Source organism: Gorilla gorilla, chromosome 14 (assembly GCF_029281585.2).
Source record: "Gorilla gorilla gorilla isolate KB3781 chromosome 14, NHGRI_mGorGor1-v2.1_pri, whole genome shotgun sequence".
Classification (NCBI taxonomy): domain Eukaryota; kingdom Metazoa; phylum Chordata; class Mammalia; order Primates; family Hominidae; genus Gorilla; species Gorilla gorilla.
Window position 1 is genome coordinate 44,999,991 of NC_073238.2, and position 20,740 is coordinate 45,020,730.

A 20,740-nucleotide genomic window follows, 5' to 3' on the forward strand; every position below is an offset into this window, starting at 1 on the left:
TGAAAAGGCACTTACTAATATTTGCAGGATAGCAAAGCACTGCAGTGACGATAAATCTAGTATTGGAGAAGTTCAAAATAATCAGTAGATTAACACAGAAGCCAGAGCTTATAGGGAGAAAAGGAACCCTATGAAATACTTCAAATCTGAAAACGAACATGCATTTCCTGTTTAGTTAGTGCAGGCATGTAAAAGCTTGGTAAAGTACCCTTCTTGCCAGCTTTCTCTTTCTTACAAGCCTTTTCACTGGGCTGGGAGGCTGATATTATCTAAATATGCTGAGGAGGTTCAAGTATCTCCACAACTCACCTGAGAGTGAATGCTCCCCTCGGCCTTAAGGCAATATAAACCAGCCCTGTTTAGCAGGATAGCAAAATGTTTGCAGTTGTAAACTGGTGTCCCATTGGCTGTGGCGCTTGTGGTGTAAAGAATCCCTGTGCTTGGTAATTAATAGAGAAATTCTATATTTTAAACTTCAGTTGTATATTGGCTCTTATCCATGGCAGATTTTCACGTATGTGTTATTTATTTATTTAGAGCCGGAGTCTCGCTTTGTCACCCAGGCTGGAGTGCAGTGGCGCGATCTTGGCTCACTGCAGCCTCTGCCTCTTGGGCTCAAGCAATTCTTCTGCCTCAGCCTCCCGAGTAGCTGGGACTACAGGTGCCCGCCACCACGCCCGGCTAATTTTTTGTATTTTAGTAGAGATGGGGTTTCACTGTGTTGCTCAAGCTGGTCTTGAATTTCTGAGCTCAGGCAATCCGCCCGCCTCGGCCTCCCAAAGTGCTGGGATTATAGGTGTGAGCCATCATGCTCGGCCCTATGTGATATTTATTACAATGAATTCCAATGATCAGACCTATACTCAAGTATAAGTGAATATATCATTCAATGAAGTATAAATGATCATTATGTTCATATTCACACATACAATAATGTACTCAGTTTATTGCTAAGGTAATTCAGAATCTCCTTATTTTGAAGTGTGCATTTGATATACCTGTTTGGGAATAACTAGTTTCTTATATTTGACAGACAATCATTTTATTGTTTTGTTTTTACTAAAAAAGCGTGGTGAAAAATGGCTCCATTTCTATGAGAGGTAACTAAAATATAGCAATTTGCTGGGTGTCATTAAAGTAACTCCCAAGGGAAAAAATGCAAATTGGTATCTGCTGATGGAGCAAATCTCCGCAGAAGTGACCCTGAAAGGATCAATATATTAAAGCCCCTCCCAGCTGGTCATTCCAGATTGCAACAATAAAGCATTAAGTGTTAAAACCTCAAGGCAGCTTTTTTTTTTTTTTTGTCTCAAGTCCTTTATTATTAATTTTATAGACCTACTTAATTACTAAGCCAAAAAAAATCAAACTTGTTTCTCTTTGTGACTTGTCAATAGTATTAAACTATTCTGGTTTTTTATTTTTGTGTTACCTTAAAGTCTCCAGTTTAGTAATTTTTCTGTACCTAAACACTTCGGATTTGACATGCTTTGTGGCCTTTATCAGTAGTTAGAATATAAATCCAATAAATAAAGTAAAAGCCAGGTCTTCAAAACCTGGGGGCCAAGAACTCTGTTTTAGAGGGCCTGTGACTCTCTTGGACACTGGACAAAATCTCATCTCTAAATATGGATATTTTAGGGAGAGGGTCTTTAGGCTGTCATTTGGATTTTCACAGGGCTCCATGTACCCGTAAGGTAGTCTCTTGGGAAGTTTGACTTCAATAAATGAAGTTTAACTTAAACCTAAAATGAAATTTAACTGAAAAACAAAATCCAATGAAAGATGCTTTCTTATGCAAAAACAAAAAACAAAAAACAAAAAACAAAAAACCCAAAGCCAAAGATTGTTTCTGAAATTAGGTTCTAGGTTCCAGAGCAACTCCATGGTGGGGAATCAGCTACATGTAAGGTAAGCTAAGAGTTTGGACAATTTGTAATATTTATTCCTAGGTTTCTTTAAGACCCTTTCAGATTTTGAATTCCTATTAGTAGCATCAGCCAGGTTCTAAATGTAGGCATCACCGTAGACACTTCCCCACTGCTGCAGTCCCCAACACTTGCCCAATTTTCCCTTGAATTGCACCCATGCTGCCTTCTCCAGGCCCGTTTGAACCCAGAACCTTGTTGTGCCTCGTTTGAAATATAATTTCCTCCTAACTAGTCTCTGATCTACTATTTCCCCTACATTGTTGCCACACTAATCACCTAAAATAGATTTCATTCTACCCTGAAACAGAAATCTCTAATAAGTTACTCCCTTCCCTTACGGGGTAAAGTTAGCCGCATCCTAGGTATTCAAGGACCTTCCAGGAGCTAAGAACATTTCCCCTGCACCTTCTTGAAGTACACTTGTCCTATGTACTGGTTATGTTCATTTCTTACCCTCACTCTCGTTTTGTCTGGAATTTTCCTTGGCCTTAAATGCCTCTCACCTGCCTGTCCACATCTCTCAGGGTTGTTTCAAATCCTCAATGAAGGCTCACAGCCCCAGTCTATGTTGGCCGCTTACTTCGCGGCCTGGGAACATTTTTCTTTGGCTGACTTGCTGACACTCCATCAGATGCATTTTTATCTGGTTGTCCATCTGTGAACCATACCCTGAGAAGGCAGAGAGTGCCTCTGCACTGAACATGTGCTAGGGGACAGGTCTGTGCTAGAGGGGCAAGCACTGGGAATGAAGAACTGGTCCCTACTCCCAAGGAGTTCATATCTCAGTGGAGGTGACAAGCAACTCACTGTTTCCTATCTCAGTGGAGGTGACAAGCAACTCACTGTTTCCGGGGGTTGTGGTGACTGCTGGGAGAAGGGGTGTCTATATCAGATCGAAGCAGCATCAGGGGAGGTTCCCTGAGAAGGTGATGCCTCAGCGGATGTCTCCCAGGTAAGTGGGGTGGAGGTGGAGAAGGGCAGAGCAGGGAGAGGATCTAGGTGGGGCATGTAAGGCTGCATGGGTAACTCAGGGAACCCTTGGTAACTGCATGTAACTGTGTGAAGCTTTCATGAAGGAACATGGTAGGAGACTAGGGTATGGACTATAGAAGCCCTTTTGCTAAGCTCAAGAATTTGAGGCCGGGAGCGGTGGCTCACGCCTGAAATCCCAGCACTTTGGGAGGCTGAGGCGGGCGGATCACGAGGTCAGGAGATCGAGACCATCCTGGCTAACATGGTGAAACCCTGTCTCTACTAAAAAAAAAAAGTACAAAAAATTAGCCGGGCGTGGTGGCGGGCGCCCATAGTTCCAGCTACTCGGGGAGCTGAGGCAGGAGAATGGCATGAACCCGGGAAGCGGAGCTTGCAGTGGGCCGAGACTGCACCACTGCACTCCAGCCTGGGCGACAGTACAAGACTCCATCTGAAAACAACAACAACAACAAAAAGAATTTGAAATGTATCTTGAAGGAAATCCCTTGGAGCCTAAAAATGATCATTGATAACAGAAAATGATATCTGCCCTCGCCTAGGGTAATATATTCAGCTTCAAAGTGGAAGGGCATGTTTTCTAAGGGCATGTTTTCTAAGTCCCTGTAATTGTAGTGATAGCAAATATATGCCCTGCGTCTTGAAATGTAAGACTAGGTTTGAACAGTATATAAATTATCTTATGATCTAATTTCCCCTCATTTTGTTGTTTCTACTATAAGCTACCCAGAAGTGTAGACAGGACGTTTGGAATTTGATGGGCATCAGAAAGATTCCTACCTAAGAACATTTTTTTTTTTTTTCCTGAGAAGGAGCCTTGCTCTGTCACCCAGGCTGGAGTGCAGTGGCACGATCTCAGCTTACTGCAACCTCCACCTCCCAGGTTCAAGTGATTCTCCTGCCTCAGCCTCCTGAGTAGCTGGGACTACAGGTGTGCACCATCACGCCTAGTTAATTTTTATATTTTTAATAGAGGCAGGATTTCACTATGTTAGCCAGGCTGCTCTTGAACTCCTGACCCCATGATCTGCCCACCTTGGCCTCCCAAAGTGCTGGGATTACAGGTGTGAGCCACTGCGCCCGGCCTCTAAGAAAATTTTTGAGAGCTACTTGTTCTGTTGCCTGGAATTCCACCGTAAGTACGACGTTGTGTCTCCTTCTCCAGGGCTACTAACTAAACAACAGAGGGTATTGTGTTATCGACAATTATTTGACTGATAACCATCAGCAAACATTTGCCAAGGCATTCCTTTAAAGATAGCCTAGTGACTCTATTAACTACTCCTTCTTCCAGGCCTCTAAGTTCTGTTGGAGGTAAGTAGATCCCAGAGATAAAGCACCTACCATAGGACCTGAATCTTGGTAGAAATAAATTATATCATCATGTTATCATATTATCATGTGTTTTTCTATCTTTACTTAAAGTCTTATGTGAATATTCTGGTTGAAAAATATGTGTCCTCTGTTAGACCAGAGTTGAAAATATGTTATTCAAGAACTTGTAACAGGAACCCGCACAATTTCTGCTGGAGTTTAATTTCAGGGTTAATTCTGTCAGCAATCTAAGGTAAACATTAACATTTTTCCCTAGATTCAAGTCCGTTGTCCAAAAGCTGTAACAGAACTTAACTGAATAAATAGTTTCTTAAGATGGTAAGCTTCCATATGCTTTAAAATGACTCTTCTACACGTTTTCATCTGGAAGGCTGCTCATGTTTTTGGAAGCAAAGAAGGCAATCTTAAATAACTACATTTGCTTTTTGGTGGTGCCAGATTTTCCTGAGAAACACCAATGGAATTTATAAATTCACCAGTCAATGGGCAATTGAGTTGCTGTTTTGCTATTACCACTGCCGTTTGTGAGCATTGTTGGAAAGGTCTCCTGAAGCACACGTGCAAGTTTCCCTTGGATAAGTAGTAGGAATAGAATTGCCAAACCATTGCTTCCAGTGCAGACACAGTCTCTCCCTTGGGCCCAGCCACTAGGCACCACACATTAAGAGGATATTGTCTGTCCATGTCCTAGAAACGTTGTAGCATCATGCTCCTATTCGATTAAAAATCTCATTATTAAAATGAACCATCGGGTAAATGTTGTCTCGGGAAAAGAAGCGCTGACCGTCCCTGGGTGGGCTCGAACCACCAACCTTTCGGTTAACAGCCGAACGCGCTAACCGATTGCGCCACAGAGACCCAGTTGCTCAGGCCGCGCTGCGGTGTGTACAGATTTCCGCGGCGCCGGCAGCCGCTCTAGCCACCCTGGGCGTCGCCACCCCAGGCGTTGCCACCCCAGGCACGGGCTGAGAAGTCGCGGGGCGCGCCGAGGAGGCAGCGGAAGCGGCCGAAGTGCCCAGCGGCCGCCGCGGGGGGAGAGGCTGTGCCCCGGCGCGCGGGAGGGGGTGGGCGAGGCCGCGTGACTCCGGGCTTCCCTGGGGATGAAGCCGCGCCCCTCGTGGCGGCAGCGGCCAGTGGTCCGCAGTCGGCCCGGACTCGGGGTAGGAAAGATCCTCTCAGCAATGGCTGCGCGCCATGCGTGCTCTGCGGCGGGGACCGTGCCGGCCGGGCGCGCCACCAGTAACCGGGGACCCAGGGGAGAACCTGCCAAGGGGAACAGGTCGCACGGAGAGAATACGACACGCTTGGAGGGAAGAACCACGTGCTGTACAGGTTTAAAGGATGGAGAGTCACGTGCGCTTAGGCCCCAAACTTAAGGGACCTAACTCTTTTTCTGGGTTGCCGCTATTGCCCCTTCTCCTTAGACAGTTTTTCATCTCATCACCTCTCACCCCATAAAATGCAACGAACATAGATAGGCTGTGTATCAATGTAGACTGTATGTATACATTGTATACATTGTATACATTGTATACATGTATGTATTCGTACATAAAAAGAATACGATTTTTGCCACCTCCTAAGAACCAATTTGCACCCCATTTTGAGGCATATGGCCTCTGTTGAGATTGCATAGTTTAGGGGGCATCAAAAAAGCCTTATAGAGGGATTGGCAATTAAGATAGCCTTTCAGTTTGAAATGGCCATTGAAGGCTTCTCCCTTTCCCTGACTTCTGAATTTTTTTTTTTTTTTTTTTTTTTGAGATGGAGTCTCGCCCTGTTGCTGGAGTGCAATGGCGCGATCTCGGCTCACCGCAACCTCCGCTCCCGGGTTCAAGCGATTCCTGCCTCAGCCTCCCGAGTAGCTGGGAATACAGGCGCCTGCCACCACGCCCAGCTAACTTTTGTATTTTTAGTAGAGGCGGGGTTTCGCCATGCTGGCCAGGCTGGTCTGGTACTCCTGACCTCGTGATCCGCCCGCCTCCGCCTGCCAAAGTGCTGGGATGACATTACAGGCGTGAGCCACCGTGCCTGGCCAATTTTTTTAGGTGCACAGTTCAGTGGCACTAAGTACATTCACATTGTTATGCAACTATCACCGCCATCCATTTCCAGAACCTTTTCATCTTCCGAAACAGAAGCTCCCTACCCATTACACGGTAACTCACGATTCCCCTCCTCTAGTCGGAACAATCACCATTCTACTTTCTGTCCCTTTGAATTTGACTACTCTTAGAGACCTCATGTAAATGGAGTCATACGGTGTTTGCCTGTGGCTGGCTTATTTCACTTACCATATGTCTTCAAGGTCCATCCATGTAGCCTGTGTCAGTATTTCCTTCCTGGATAAGGCTGAATAAGCTGCATTGTATGAAGGTATCGCATTTTGCTTTTCCATTCATCTCTCCGTGAACATTAGGGTTGCTTCCACCTGCAGCTATGAACATGGGTCTACAAATAACTGAGTCCCCGCTTTCAATTCTTTTGGGAATATACCCAGAGATGGAGTAGCTGGATCACATGGTTTGCTATTGGCTGTACCATTTTACATTCGCACCAACAGTGTACAAGGGTCCCTATTTCCCCTCATCTATTTTTTTTTTTTTAAATAATGGGCATCCTAATGGGTATGAAGTATCATCTCATTGTGGTTTTGCTCTGCATTTCTCTAACGATTAGTGGTGTTGGGCATCTTTTCCAGACACCACCAATATGAATTCTATGGCCCTTCGTTTACTCACTTCCTCCCAGCAAGAGCCAGCTCTGCTTCAGCGAGGAGGAAGCTGCGACTGATAGAGGGAAAGGGCCCAAGGGGCTTGCAGAGTGGGGCCTGTGCCATGCAAGGAGAGGAGAAGAAGGTGGATCTTTGAGTAGGACTATCTGGAGATCCTGCTTTCACAAGGTCCTTGCTTGTGTGCTGGGCAACTTTTGGAGCTAGTTATCTTTATTTTAGCCCTTGAGGGATATTTAGGCATGTGGTGCTTGTGAGCAGCCAATCCATGAAGGAGGAACTGATGGTCTCCACCTTGGAAATATTGGAAGAGATAATGCCGTCCAAGCTGCAGTTTTAGAAGTTAACTTAAAATTATGCTATTTTAATGGAATTTTGGATGCATTTCCAGTTTCTTCTTAAGAACTGCTGGAATTCTTAAGTGTTTGGGTGATGATCTCTTTTTGTGATTCCTTTTTTAAAAAACAACAACAAAATCTTTCAAATACATAAGAAATAGGCCGGGCGCGGTGGCGTAATCCCACCACTTTGGGAGGCCGAGGAGGGCGGATCATGAGGTCAGCAGATCAAGACCATCCTGGCTAACATGGTGAAACCCCGTCTCTACTAAAAAATACAAAAAATTAGCCGGGCGTGGTGGCGGGCGCCTGTAGTCCCAGCTACTCGGGAGGCTGAGGCAGGAGAATGGCATGAACCCCGGAGGCGAAGCTTGCAGTGAGCCTAGATCGCGCCACTGTACTTTAGCCTGGGCGACGGAGCAAGACTGTCTCAAAAAAAAAGAAAGAAAGAAAGAAAGAAAGAAAGAAATAGACCTTTATTTTTCTGTAACTCCACAAAATTTCTATTTTGATTCCCTATTATTTTGCTATTGTCAACACAATCTCAGTCAATTCAAGATCCTGTTTGTGCCTTTCCCTGGAGTCATTTCCAAGTGCTAAGGCTTTGGTCCATGAGTCGCATGTGCACACTCATGGCTGTAGAGGGAGTTTTGCTCCCGGTGAAGGTCTTGGTGGCCCTTCTATACCTTGATTGAGGGAAAGGAATCTTATGTGAAGTTAGCTTTGTTGTATCAGATATTCCATAAAGCCATTTCTGGGACAGTCCCCCCTGTTTATCGGACCACAAGCTTCTCTGTCCTCATCAAGCCCACCTTTATACTTCATTTCTCCAGACTTCATGTCCAGACTGTGGGATGAACAAGTGGTTATAAGGTTTTAGAGGCTCCTGTAGGACTAGATGGAAGGCAAAAAAAGGAAATAACCTTTAAGCATGCTCTCGATTCCTTAAATCCCATCCGAAAGTCTTAAGGATGTCTTCTCAGTCATACTTATTTGACAATATTACCTAATTTTCTCCATTAGCCCAAGCTCAGGGGTCTTTCTTCTTCCATATGCACGTGGGTGCAATGGTTTTCTGAAAGGAAAATAGCATTACTAGGGCAGTAACATTTAAGTAATCACAGGTACTTATCAAACTACAAAACAGGCATTCCAGGAACTGGGTGTTTCTGTTTGTAAAATTACACTCTCGTGTACATGCTCCCACTAAAATGTAAGTTCGCTGAGGATGGAGGTTTTGGTCTCTTTGCTCCGTGCTGTAACCCCAACACTGCAGCAGGGCCTGGCACATAGCAGGCATGCAGGGACTCTGCACTGAATCAATGAGGAAATGAAAACCAGGACCATGAAGTAAACTGGACAAAATAAAATGTGATAGAAAATCTAAATTCCTAATACATAAGGAGCACTTATCAATTGATATTTACAAAATCTTTTTACAATTCAATTAAAGACAACATAAAACAAATAAGAATGGGGACAGGAACAGAAAATTCCCCCAAAGAAAAAAATATATATACATGGTACAGCCATTGTGGAAAGCAGTATGGAGTTCTCAAAAATATTAAAATAGAACTATCATATAATCCAGCAATCCCATCCCTGGGTATATATCTAAAGGAAATGAAATCAGGACCCCAAAGAGGTGTCTGCACTCCCATGTTTATTGCAGCATTAGTTACAACAGCCAAGATATGGAATCAACCCATCAGCAGATGAAAGGATAAAGGACATGTGATACATATACACAATGGAGTAGTATTCAGCCTTAAAAAAGAAGAAAATCCTGTCATTTGCAACAACATGGATGAGCCTAGAGAACATACTAAATGAAATAAGCCAGGCATAGAAAGACAAATGCTGCATAGTCTCACTTAGGTGTGGAATCTAAAAAAGTCAAATTAAAAAAAATGTCAAGCAGAGAATAGAATGGTAGTTGCCAGGGACTCTGGGAAGTAGCAGGGGTGGGGGTGGAGGGGAGGGGATGGGGAGAAGTTGGTCAAAAGGTACAAAGTTTCAGGTAGACAGGTGTAAGTTCTGGGGATCTATTGTACAGCGTGGTGACTGTAGTTAATACTGTATTGTGTACTTAAAAATTGCTCACCAAAAATGTTCTCACCAAAAAAATGATATTTGGATATGTTAAACAGTTTGATTTAATCATTTTGATGTGTGTGTGTGTGTGTGTGTGTGTGTGTGTATACATCAGAACATCACATTATATACCATATACAATTAATATATACAATTTTTGTCAAAGAAAAAATGCATATGACCAATATGATAAAAGTTTAGTCTCACTAGTAATAAAAATCAAAATTAAATGAAATAAAAATTTCTTTCCCCAAATCGCAAAAGAGAAAGAAAGGTAATACTAAAACACAGTCACGGTGTAGTGAGAGGGCTGCTCTCACACAGGATTGATGAGAATAAAATTGGAGAGCAATGTGGTAATATACATATTAAACAATGTATATACCCTCTCATTTTAGAAATTCTATGTTAGAAATCCATCCTAAGAAAATAACCAGGGATGTGATCAAAATTTTAAATGCAGCAGTACAGTATTATTTATAATAGTTATAAATAAGAAACAACCTGAATGTCCAGCAACAGGCAAAAAAGATAAATAAATTGTGGCATATCTAAGCTGGTGGCTTATGCCTGTAATCCCAGCACTTTGGGAGGCTGAGGCAGGAGGGTCTCTTGAGGCCAGGAGTTTGAAACCTGTCTGGGCAACATAACGAGACCCAGTCTCTACAACATATTTTTTAAAATTAGGTGGGGCGTGGTAGGTCATGCCTGTAATCCCAGCACTTTGGGAGGCCGAGGCGAGCAGATCACCTGAGGTGAGGAGTTTGAAACTAGCCTGGCCAACATGGTGTAACCCCATCTCTACAAAAAATACAAAAATTAGCCAGGGTGGGGTGCGTTCCTGTAGTCCCAGCTACTCAGCAGACTGAGGTAGGAGAATCACTTGAACCCGGGAGTCGGAGGTTGCATTGAGCTGATATCATGCCACTGCACTCCAGCCTGGTTGAGACCCTGTCTCAAAAAAAAAAAAAAAAAAGAAAAAGAAAAAATTAGCTGGGCGTGGTGCAGTATGCCTGTAGTCCCAGCTATTCCGGAAGCTGAAGTGGGGGGATTGCTTGAGCCCAGGAATTTAAGGCTGCAGTGAGCTATGATTGTGCCACTCCACTCCAGCCTGAGTGAGAAAGCAAGACTCTGTCTCTCAAAAAAAAAAAAAGTGATATATTTTAAAAATAGAGTGTATTACTTATACAGACATCAAAAACAATATTTTAAAGGGATATTTAAAAACATAGGATCATGACAAAATGTAAAGTTCAAAGGTAAGATGGAGAACGGAGAACTGTGAGGAACTGTATAATCTGACAATTCGTAGTTGCATACATCTTTCTGTGTGCTGGTGCTGTTAGAACACTTTGTACGCATCACCTCATTTAAGTTCAGCATCCCTAGGTGGCAGATACTATTATTATATTCCAGTTTTTGTCTCACGTTGTATATGCAGCGTGAGCCCCAATATGGGAGGTGTGTGTGCACATGTGCAGTATTTGGAAAGTTCTATGAAATATTATTAGTGGTTATCTCTGGGAGGTGATTTTTATTCCTTTTCCAGTATGTTCTCAAGCATTTGCTGCAAGCAGTCTTTTGCGGGGCCAGGGTTGAGAGGCAGCAGCAGTTTCCCTAAATTACAGATAGAGGGAGGTAGGTGGTTATGCTTGGCCAGATCTCTGTCTAGGGGTAGAGGAGTGCCTGTGTGTGGGTAGGGACACCGGCGGGGGGCTTTGCCAAACACAGTGGAACTGTCACGCTGGTCTCTCTTCTCAACTCTTTCACTCACCTGAGAAAAGGGTGTCTATGGACCATGCACACTTCTGTGGGGAATTTTACAAGATGTGAATCATCAGTGATGAAGATGCTTTCATTTAAAAAGAATTGGAGTACCTGAGATTAGAGGTAACTTCTACCCTTTTAAAATATTTTTAAAAATTTCTTTGCACTGATTTTTTTTCTTCGTTTTTATGAGTTGTTTTCATTTGGGTGGGATAACTCAATCTACAGGAGAATATTAAGACTTTATAAATTTTAAAAAATATACTTTCAAATACTTAATACATTTTGTGTTAAATGACAGCCAGCAGATATTGACTGAATTGGGCTAGATGCTTCAGGGATCTCCCTTCCATTTAAGACTCTCCGAGAGGCCATTCCTGACTGCAGGTCACTGTATTATTTTTAATTTTAAAATTTTTACTTACTTATTTTATTTAATTTTATTTTTCGAGACAGAGTCTCACTCTGTTGCCCAGGTTGGAGTGCAGTGGCACAATCTCAGCTCACTGCAACCTCCACCTCCCGGGCTCAAGCGATTCTCCTGCCTCAGCCTCCTGACTAGCTGGGGTTACAGGTGCAGGCCACCACACCCCGTTAATTTTTGTATATTTAGTGGAGTCAGGGATTCGCCATGTTGGCCAGGCTGGTCTCAAACTCCTGACCTCAAGCGATCCTTCCACCTCAGCCTCCCAAAATGCTGGGATTACAGGCCTGAGCCACCCCACTCGGCCTACTTTGTTAATCCACTTGCAGAAACAGGATATACACAAAAACGTTTCAAGGCTGTAAGTGCCACTGCATGGCACCGATGGTAAACGTTTTACAAATTTGAGTCGGGAACAATCATTAGTGTCACTAGTAACAAAAATCAAAATTAAATGAAATAAAAAATTTCTTTCCCCAAATGGCAAAGGAGAAAGAAAGGTAATACTAACATGCAGCCAGGGTGTAGTGAGAGGGCCGCTGTCACACAGGACTGGTAAGTACAGAGCCATGGAGTAAGCAGGTCTTGAGCTGACACTGGAGAGGATCCTTTTTTTTCTATTTTTCTTTTTTTAGAGTCAGGGTCTTGCTTTTTTACCCAGGCTGGAGTACAGTGGTGCCATCATAGCTCACTGCAGCTTCAAACTCCTGGGCTCAAGAGATCCTCCTGCCTCAGCATCCCGAGTAGTGGGGACCACAAGTGAGAGGATCCTTTAGTGTTGTCGAGGAGAAGGAACAGAGGTGTGGATGGGTGGGCACAGGCACAGGAGCACAGCTGAAGCAGAGGATTACAAAGGGTGGAGCCTGATGTAAAGAAACCTAATAGGTGACAGAGCATGGAGGCTCTTGAATACCAGGCTGGAAACTGCATCAGGAACAGTGCTCATAATTGCAGAAAATTTTACATGGCCTAGATAGTCATCAAAGGATGATGCATAAACAACTATGGCATATTTATACAATGTGCCGACAGGATGCACTGAACATTTTGAACAACAAAGAGACTTGATAATGGCGAGGTTTTGAGGAGGTGAATCAGGATGCAAAAAAAGCAAACAACTAATAAAGTTGATTGATGACAAACACTATCAAAAGGCAGCCAGGAGAAAAGCTACTGGTTACCTCCAGGGAGCTGGTGAGGGAGGCTGGGTGGGAGGATCTACCCTTCTGAATTCTGAGGGCACCTCCAGTGTGGCCCTCAGAAAGCAGGAGCTTCCAGGCTAGAATCAGATCCTGACATCCCTGTTAATTCCACCGATTCCACACCGAGTCAGATCTATGATTTACTATAGGGTTTTAAAAACCAAATTGCAGGGATGCTAGCCTATCACAGCTTATCTCAGACATTGTCCACTAAGGTATACAGAGTGCTGCCTGTTCCTTTGGTACCCTAATCAGGAAACCCCATCAGATCTGCTCCTTCCTATGGGGTAGCGAGTAACACGAATGCTTACCATCTCACACAGATAACTGGTCATAGGTCCAGCAGAAGTTTAAAACAGAAAATGAGGAAAGCCATGTGATTAACCACTGCCAGACTGTCTGTGTTACAAACAGCAGTTTCTTAGGCATTGCCTGGGACATGCAATAATTTCTGTTACACAATCTGTAGTAGTTAAAATGCTGCACGATGAAAGCTATCTGATTTGGATTCATTATTAGGTGAGCCATCTCGTCTGCAATTTGGTTCCACCATTTTCATTTAACAAATGTAAAAAAGTTTATTAAGCTCTTACAAAGTTATGCTGGGCAAATATGCAAAAGTCCAGATCACCTACCGCAGGAACTAATCTAGCCTCCTCTCTGGGCACCCTGTTGTTTGGGGCTGGGCAGTTCTTTCCTGTGTAGAACCATCTAGGGCTGTATAGGTCATTCTGACACCTGGGCACCTCTCCCCGCTCGTAAATGGGACAATCAGAAAGGGTCCTTATGTTTCCAAACTTTCTTTAAAGTAGCTGTTCTGAAAACATGGTCCAGGGACCCCTGATTGTCCCTGAGACCTTTGAGGGGATCTTCAAGGTTAAAATTAATGTCATAATAATACTAAGATGTTATCTGTCTTTTTTCACTCTCACTTTCTCACACATGAACAGTGGCATTTTCCAGGTGACAGAGTGTGTGATAATGAACCTAACTGAATGCAGAAGCAAACATGAGAACCTAGTTTTTTCAATCAAACCAGACTTGAAAGAGATTTGCAAAAATGAAAAAACAATGCTATCCTCCTCACAATATTTTTGTTTTAGAAAATAAAGTTATTTTTCCTAGAAATGTTTTTGAGTTTATCAGTAATAGGTTTATTATTATAATTAAAAATGAAATATACATACACAGACATATTTTTTAAAGTTCTCAGTTTTAATTTCTTTTCTTTTCTTTTCTTTTTTTTTTTTTGAGACGGAGTCTCGCTCTGTCGCCCAGGTTGGAGTGCAGTGGTGCGATCTCGGCTCACTGCAAGCTCCGCCTCCCAGGTTCGCGCCATTCTCCTGCCTCAGCCTCCCGAGTAGCTGGGACTACAGGCACCCGCCACCGCGCGCGGCTAATTTTTTGTATTTTTAGTAGAGACGGGGTTTCACCATGTTAGCCAGGATGGTTTCGATCTCCTGACCTAGTGATCCACCAGCCTCGGCCTCCCAAAGTGCTGGGATTACAGGCGTGAGCCACCGCGCCCTGTCTCAGTTTTAATTTCTAATACAGTAAGTATTGATCAGTGTGCCCCACATTAGTAAAAGCTCCTGGGGTCCTCAGTACTTCTTTTTAAGAGTTGTCAAGGAGTACTGTGACCAAAAATAGGAGAGCCACTGCCCTAGAAGGACAGCCCCAGCCCGGGTCAGGAACAACTGGGACAGAACCTACTGCTCCTAGTGGATTGCAATATGATAGGATTTAACCCTCAAGGTTTCAACTCTTGGCAAGAGTCCATGAGGGGCCATGGTTTGTCCTGAGCATTGCTTACTGTTAACAGGAGCAAGTTCCTTAGGCTGGCGAGCCAAGCCAGCCTGACGCTGGCCATGGACATCTAGTGTGGGTTTTCATTTTATGGGAAATGTAATCTGCTATAAGGCTCTTCTCATTTGGGGAAATCACAAGTTCTCAGAATGTTTGTCTCTCTTGGTTGGGGCCTCTATAATTAAATTATAAAACAGAGACAATGGTTAAGTAATGCAAGATTTGACAGAAACCACAGAGGATTTAGGGTTTAATTTGAGTGAGGCAAAGGGGGGATGAAGATGAGCAGTCCTGGAGACACGAAAAAGATTGGATGAAGCTGGGCACGGTGGCTCACGCCTGTAATCCCAGTACTTTGGGAGGCCAAGGTGGGCAGATCACTTGAGGCCAGGAGTTCAAGACCAGCCTGGCTAACACAATGCAACCCCGTCTCTACTAAAAATACAAAAATTAGCCGGGCGTGTTGGTGTGTGCCTGTAGTCACAGCTACTTGGGAGGCTGAGGCATGAGAATCGCTTGAATCCAGGAGGCAGAGGTTGCAGTGAGCAGAGATCATGCCACTGCACTCCAGCCTAGGCAACAGGGTGAGACTCTGTCTTCTTTTTTTTTGAGATGGAGTCTGTCGCCCAGGCTGGAGTGCAGTGGCATGATCTCGGCTCACTGCAAGCTCCGCCTCTCAGCTTCAAGCGAGTCTCCTGCTTCAGCCTCCCGAGTAGCTGGGATTACAGGCATGTGCCACCACACCCAGCTAATTTTTATATTTTTAGTAGAGACGGGGTTTCACCATGTTGGTCAGGCTGGTCTCGAACTCCTGACCTCGTGATCTGCCCGCCGCAGGCTCCCAAAGTGCTGGGATTACAGGTGTGAGCCACCATGCCTGGCTGAGACTCTGTCTTAAAAAAAAAAAAAAGGGAGAGAGAGAGAGAGAAAGATTGGATGAAACAACAGAGTGGGGAGGACCTGTGAGCTTGGTAGCTTGGTGAAGGCAGAGCTTTATTGGGGGCCTTAGAGGGGATCCAATAAAGGTTCCCCGTCATGGTAGTGACCTAAAGAAAATAGCATTTTAACATCTTTCATTTCATAATAGACAGTCACAGTTTACAAGACCCTTTCCACACATTCCTTATGACATCCATACTGCAGCCCAGAGGCAAGTTGTGCACTCTCTCCTCTCACAAATACAAAAACTCAGCCTCTAGAGGCCGGCGACCTGCTCAGGGTGATGTGCAATTCAGGGATGACAGAGTCGAGGCTCCCAGCCCAATGGTTATCCCTCGCAGGCACGTTGCCTCTCAGTGTGCAGTATAAAACTTTGTACAAGAAATCAAGTTGCATTAGTCAGTCGGATTCCCCAAATGATCACATTGTAGCTGGTGTATGCTGTGGGCAGAGCAAGGGCTGCTGTTTCTTGGGCAAAACAATCAGTCCCCCTCCCCTCCCAAAATAAATGAATGCCAATGGTGTGACTTTATTTTATTTATTTTATTTTTATTATTATTTTTGAGACAGAGTCTCACTCTTTCACCCAGGCTGGAGTGCAATGGCATGGTCTCGGCTCACTGCAACCTCTGCCTCCGGGGTTCAAGCGATTCTCCCACCTCACCCTCCCGAGTAGCTGGGACTACAAGTGCATGCCACCACACCCGGCTAATTTTTGTATTTTTTTAAGTAGAGACAGGGTTTCACTATGTTGGTCAGGCTGGTCTTGAACTCCTGACCTCATGATCCACCTGCCTCAGCCTCCCAAAGTGCTGGGATTACAGGCATGAGCCACCGCGCCCAGCAATGTGACTTTATAATTACAGAATGTAGGACTCACCTCCCACTATTGTTATGGCTCAATATTCTCTTAGATAATGTTTGGGGCACTAGCTTACAGGCAACATTGCCCAGCGGTTAACATTGTAGCTTTGCAGGCAGACTGACCGTATTAAAATTTAGTCACACCATTTGCTAAGCCTGTGGGCTTGGGCACGCTTCTTTCTCTGCTTTAGTTTCCTCCTCTGTAAAACACCGATGATGCTATAAACACACCCAAGTCCTAGAATTGTTATATGAATTAGAAAAGATAGGCAAATACAACTCTCACAAGACAGCCTGGCCTCCAGTAAGTGCCACTGAGTGTTTGCTCTTATTGTACAGTGGCTCCAAGTGCTTCTGTCTTGGATTATTTCTGACCAGGTGGCTATGTCTCCTAGTAACTTACCAATCCTGTTGAGTCTTAATAAGCACGTCTTTGATGCCTATAGTGCGACTGAATTTCCAGGCCTCATTACTGGAGACACAATCATCCTATATGCTTTTTTCCATTTGTTTTTAACAAAGTGGTACATGTGTATGGCACCAGATCAAACAGTAGAGAACAAGTTACAATGGAAGAGAATGGCCTCCCAGCTTTCCTGAAATCCTCAACTCAGAGACAACTTTTTTTTTTTTCTAACGGTTTCTTTATACAGCCCTTTTTGTGGTTACCTTCCTAACTCTAGAAAAACTATTCTTACCTCTGTTTATTTACTTAGAAACATTAGACGTTACCTTTCAACTTCTCAGTATGAAGCTTTAGTTTTCAGCACCCCAGGCCACCACCCTCTTTCCAGGACTTACTACTTATACTGGTGGTAGGTGGAATTTTAAAATTCATCAGCATTCTTTTGTGATTCTCTGTGTGTTCCAGTTTCACAGCAACCCCTACTTGTTGCATGAGTACAGTAGAACTGGGAGGCTCATAACTTAGCCTGCAGGACTTTTCACTTAAAGCCTGGCCCTCAGGGTGATGTCACCCACCTCATTGTGCCTGGCTCAGGAGTTTAGTCCCTCAGTTGCCTGGTTGTATAGTTTGGATGTTCAGCACCTCCAAATCTCACATTGAAATGTGATCTCCAATGTTGGATGTGGGGCCTGGTGGGAGGTGTCTGGGTCATCGGGTGGGTCCCTCTTGAATGGCTTGGTGCCATCCCCATCGTAACGAGTGAGTTCTTGCTCTGGCAGTTCACACAAGAGCTGGTTTTTTAAAGGAGCCTGGCACCTTCCGCTCTTTCTCTTGCTCTTCCTCTTCCCTTCCTTTGTCACTAAAAGCTTCCTGAGCCCTCACCAGAAGCGGTGCAGATGCTGGTGCCATGCTTGGACCTCCTGTAGAACTGTGAGCCAAATAAACTCTTCCCTATAAATTACCCAGTTTCAGGTATTCCTTTATACAATGCAAAACAGACTCACACATCTGGTAAACCCCAGTTGTTTGCTTCTAGGTAAGACGGGAGGAGTGGGGAGCTGGTGAGGGTTTCCACTGCATTGTCTATTTTCAGGCAAGGTGTCTCCACTGAGTAGGCTTCACATTCAGAGCTCTGGGTAAGGTGGGCAGGAAGAGGGTTGCGGGCTGCCCAAAGGAGGGACAGAAGAAGGCTGAATCCTTCAGTGACAACCTGTGAACCAAAGTCTTAGCTCTCTTTGAATATTTTGTTCAGTATCTTTGGGTTTTGTTTTATTTTGCCTAGGGGTAAATGCTGACTGCCTGTTCTCTGGACAGGAATGGAGAAGATGGTGCTAGCAGGGTTGCTTTTCATATGTAGACATTCATGCAGTCAATCTCTTTTCAGCACACTTCTTACTTCTGCCCTGGGTTCAGTTGCTGACTCTGAGCCCAGAAACCTTCTAGGGTTCTGTTAGGTAGATTGGCTTCCACCATCTTTGCGACAACCACAGAAAATTCTAGACTGTTTTCTCTTCGGGCTTCATTAGTCAACTTGCTTCAGTCTGTCTTGCATCTTCTAAATATTTATAGATCTCTCTCTTTTGTTGGAGTGGCAGAAAATGCTAGTTGACCACCCAATATTCAAATTATCCTGCCTCCTTAATAACAGAATATCGTTGGATGTGGTGGGTAAATAATATACCCTAACTTTCCTTGCAGAGAGGGGTGGCCAATGAGATGGAAATGAAAGTCACTGGGAAAGACTCCCAAGACATCTCTTTAAACAAGACAGACTGAAGCAAGTTGACTAATGAAGCCCAAAGCTAGCAGTTGTTTTTGTTTATCTTTGCCTCTTTCTTCTTCTTCCTGTGGGGACAAAGGGCAGTGATGTCTGGAGCTGCAGCAGCCATTTTGGCATAATGTCGGAAAAGCCAAGAGACTCTCAGAGACCGCAGCTCCAGCAGTTTTTAATTTTTTCCAAATATTTGCTCCACTGCAGGAGGATGAGATATTCGTGTTTGTTGCCTTGTGACTGTAGGAGGACTGCACTTCCCTGCCTTGTTGTCAAGTTTCCCCATGTGGTCTGCTTTGGCCAGTAAAACATGAGTGGGAGAAGCTTGGTGAACCATTGCATGTCTACCAGCTTTTTTGCTCTCTTCCCTTTGGCATTAGAAAGGCATGTCCAGGATGGAGTTGTTCCTTCAGACTAGAGTGGGTTATGAGAAGCTAGCTGGGGGAGTCTAGTAACATATAAAGTGAGTTAGAAATAAAACTTTGTTGTTGTAAGCTATATATATATATATTATGTGTATATAATATATAAATACATATTATACTTTAAGTTCTAGGGTACATTTGCACAATGTGCAGGTTTATTACATAGGTATACACGTGCCATGTTGGTTTGCTGCACCCATCAACTGGTCATTTACATTAGGTATTTCTCCTAATGCTATCCCTCCCCAGCCTCCCACCCCCCAATAAGCCCTAGTGTGTGATGTTCCCCTTCCTGTGTCCAAGTGTTCTCATTGTTCAATTCCCACCTATGAGTGAGAACATGTGGTGTTTGGTTTTCTGTCCTTGTGATAGTTTGCTGAGAATGATGGTTTCCAGCTTCATTCGTGTCCCTGCAAAGGACATGAACTCATCCTTTTTATGGCTGCATAGTATTCCATGGTGTATATGTGCCACATTTTCTTAATCTAGTCTATCATTGATGGACATTTGGGTTGGTTCCAAGTATTTGCTATTGTGAATAGTGCTGCAATAAACATATGTGTGCATGTGTCTTTATAGTAGCATGATTTATAATCCTTTGGGTATATACCCAGTAATGGGATCACTGGGTCAAGTGGTATTTCAAGTTCTAGATCCTTGAGGAATCGCCACACTGTCTTCCACAGTGGTTGAACTAATTTACACTCCCACCATCAGTGTAAAAGTGTTCCTAATCCTATGTCTCCACATCCTCTCCAGAATCTGTTGTTTCCTGACTTTTTAATGATTGCCATTCTAATTGGCCTGAGATGGTACCTCATTATGGTTTTGATTTGCATTTCTCTGATGACCATTGATGATGAGCATTTTTTCATGTGTCTGTTGGCTGCATAAATGTCTTCTTTTGAGTAGTGTCTGTTCATATCCTTTGCCCATTTTTTGACGGGGTTGTTTGTTTTTTTCTTGTAAATTTGTTTAAGTTCTCTGTAGATTCTGGATATTAGCCCTTTGTCAGATGGGTAGGTTGCAAAAATTATCTCCCATTCTGTAGGTTGCCTGTTCACTCTGATGATAGTTTCTTTTGCTGTGCAGAAGCTCTTTAGTTTAATTAGATCCCATTTATCTATTTTGGCTTTTGTTGCCATTGCTTTTGGTGTTTTAGACATGAAGTCCTTGCCCATACCTATGTCCTGAATGGTATTGCCTAGGTTTTCTTCTAGGGTTTTTATGGTTTTTAGGTCTAACATTTAAGTCTTTAATCCATCTTGAATTAATTTTTGTATAAGGTGTAAGGATGGTTTCCAGTTTCAGCTTTCTACATATGGCTAGCCAGTTTTCCCAGCACCATTTATTAAATAGGGAATCTTTTCCCCATTTCTTGAGCTACAGATATTTTGAGTTTGGTTACCACAGTATTATCTAGTGGAAGGTGACTTATACAGTATGTAATAGGATAAATATAGGTGTGTAACAGAATATTAAGTGTTCGTGTTTCAAAGCTGAGGGGAAAATGTTAAAAGTGTTCACACACTCTAAAAAGAGATTAGCTAAAACTGCTTCATTAACCACACTTTGGGGAAACTAGTTCTGAGATTCTTCTCCATTACTCTGACAGATTGGACCCTCTGGGGAGCAGACCTCAAGATCAAGTTATGAGTGCAAGAGGTGTGTTGGGAAGTGATGGTTGTAAAAGAATCCTGCAGTAGCAGTAGCACCA

At 43.6% G+C, this 20,740-nt stretch overlaps 1 non-coding gene across 1 annotated transcript; it reads right to left on the bottom strand.

The window, feature by feature from the left end:
* Positions 1-5,040: 5,040 nt before the first annotated feature.
* On the bottom strand, positions 5,041-5,114 carry TRNAN-GUU (transfer RNA asparagine (anticodon GUU)). The gene has a single exon. It is a non-coding gene; the product is annotated as a tRNA-Asn (tRNA).
* Between the last annotated feature and the right edge of the window lie 15,626 nt (positions 5,115-20,740).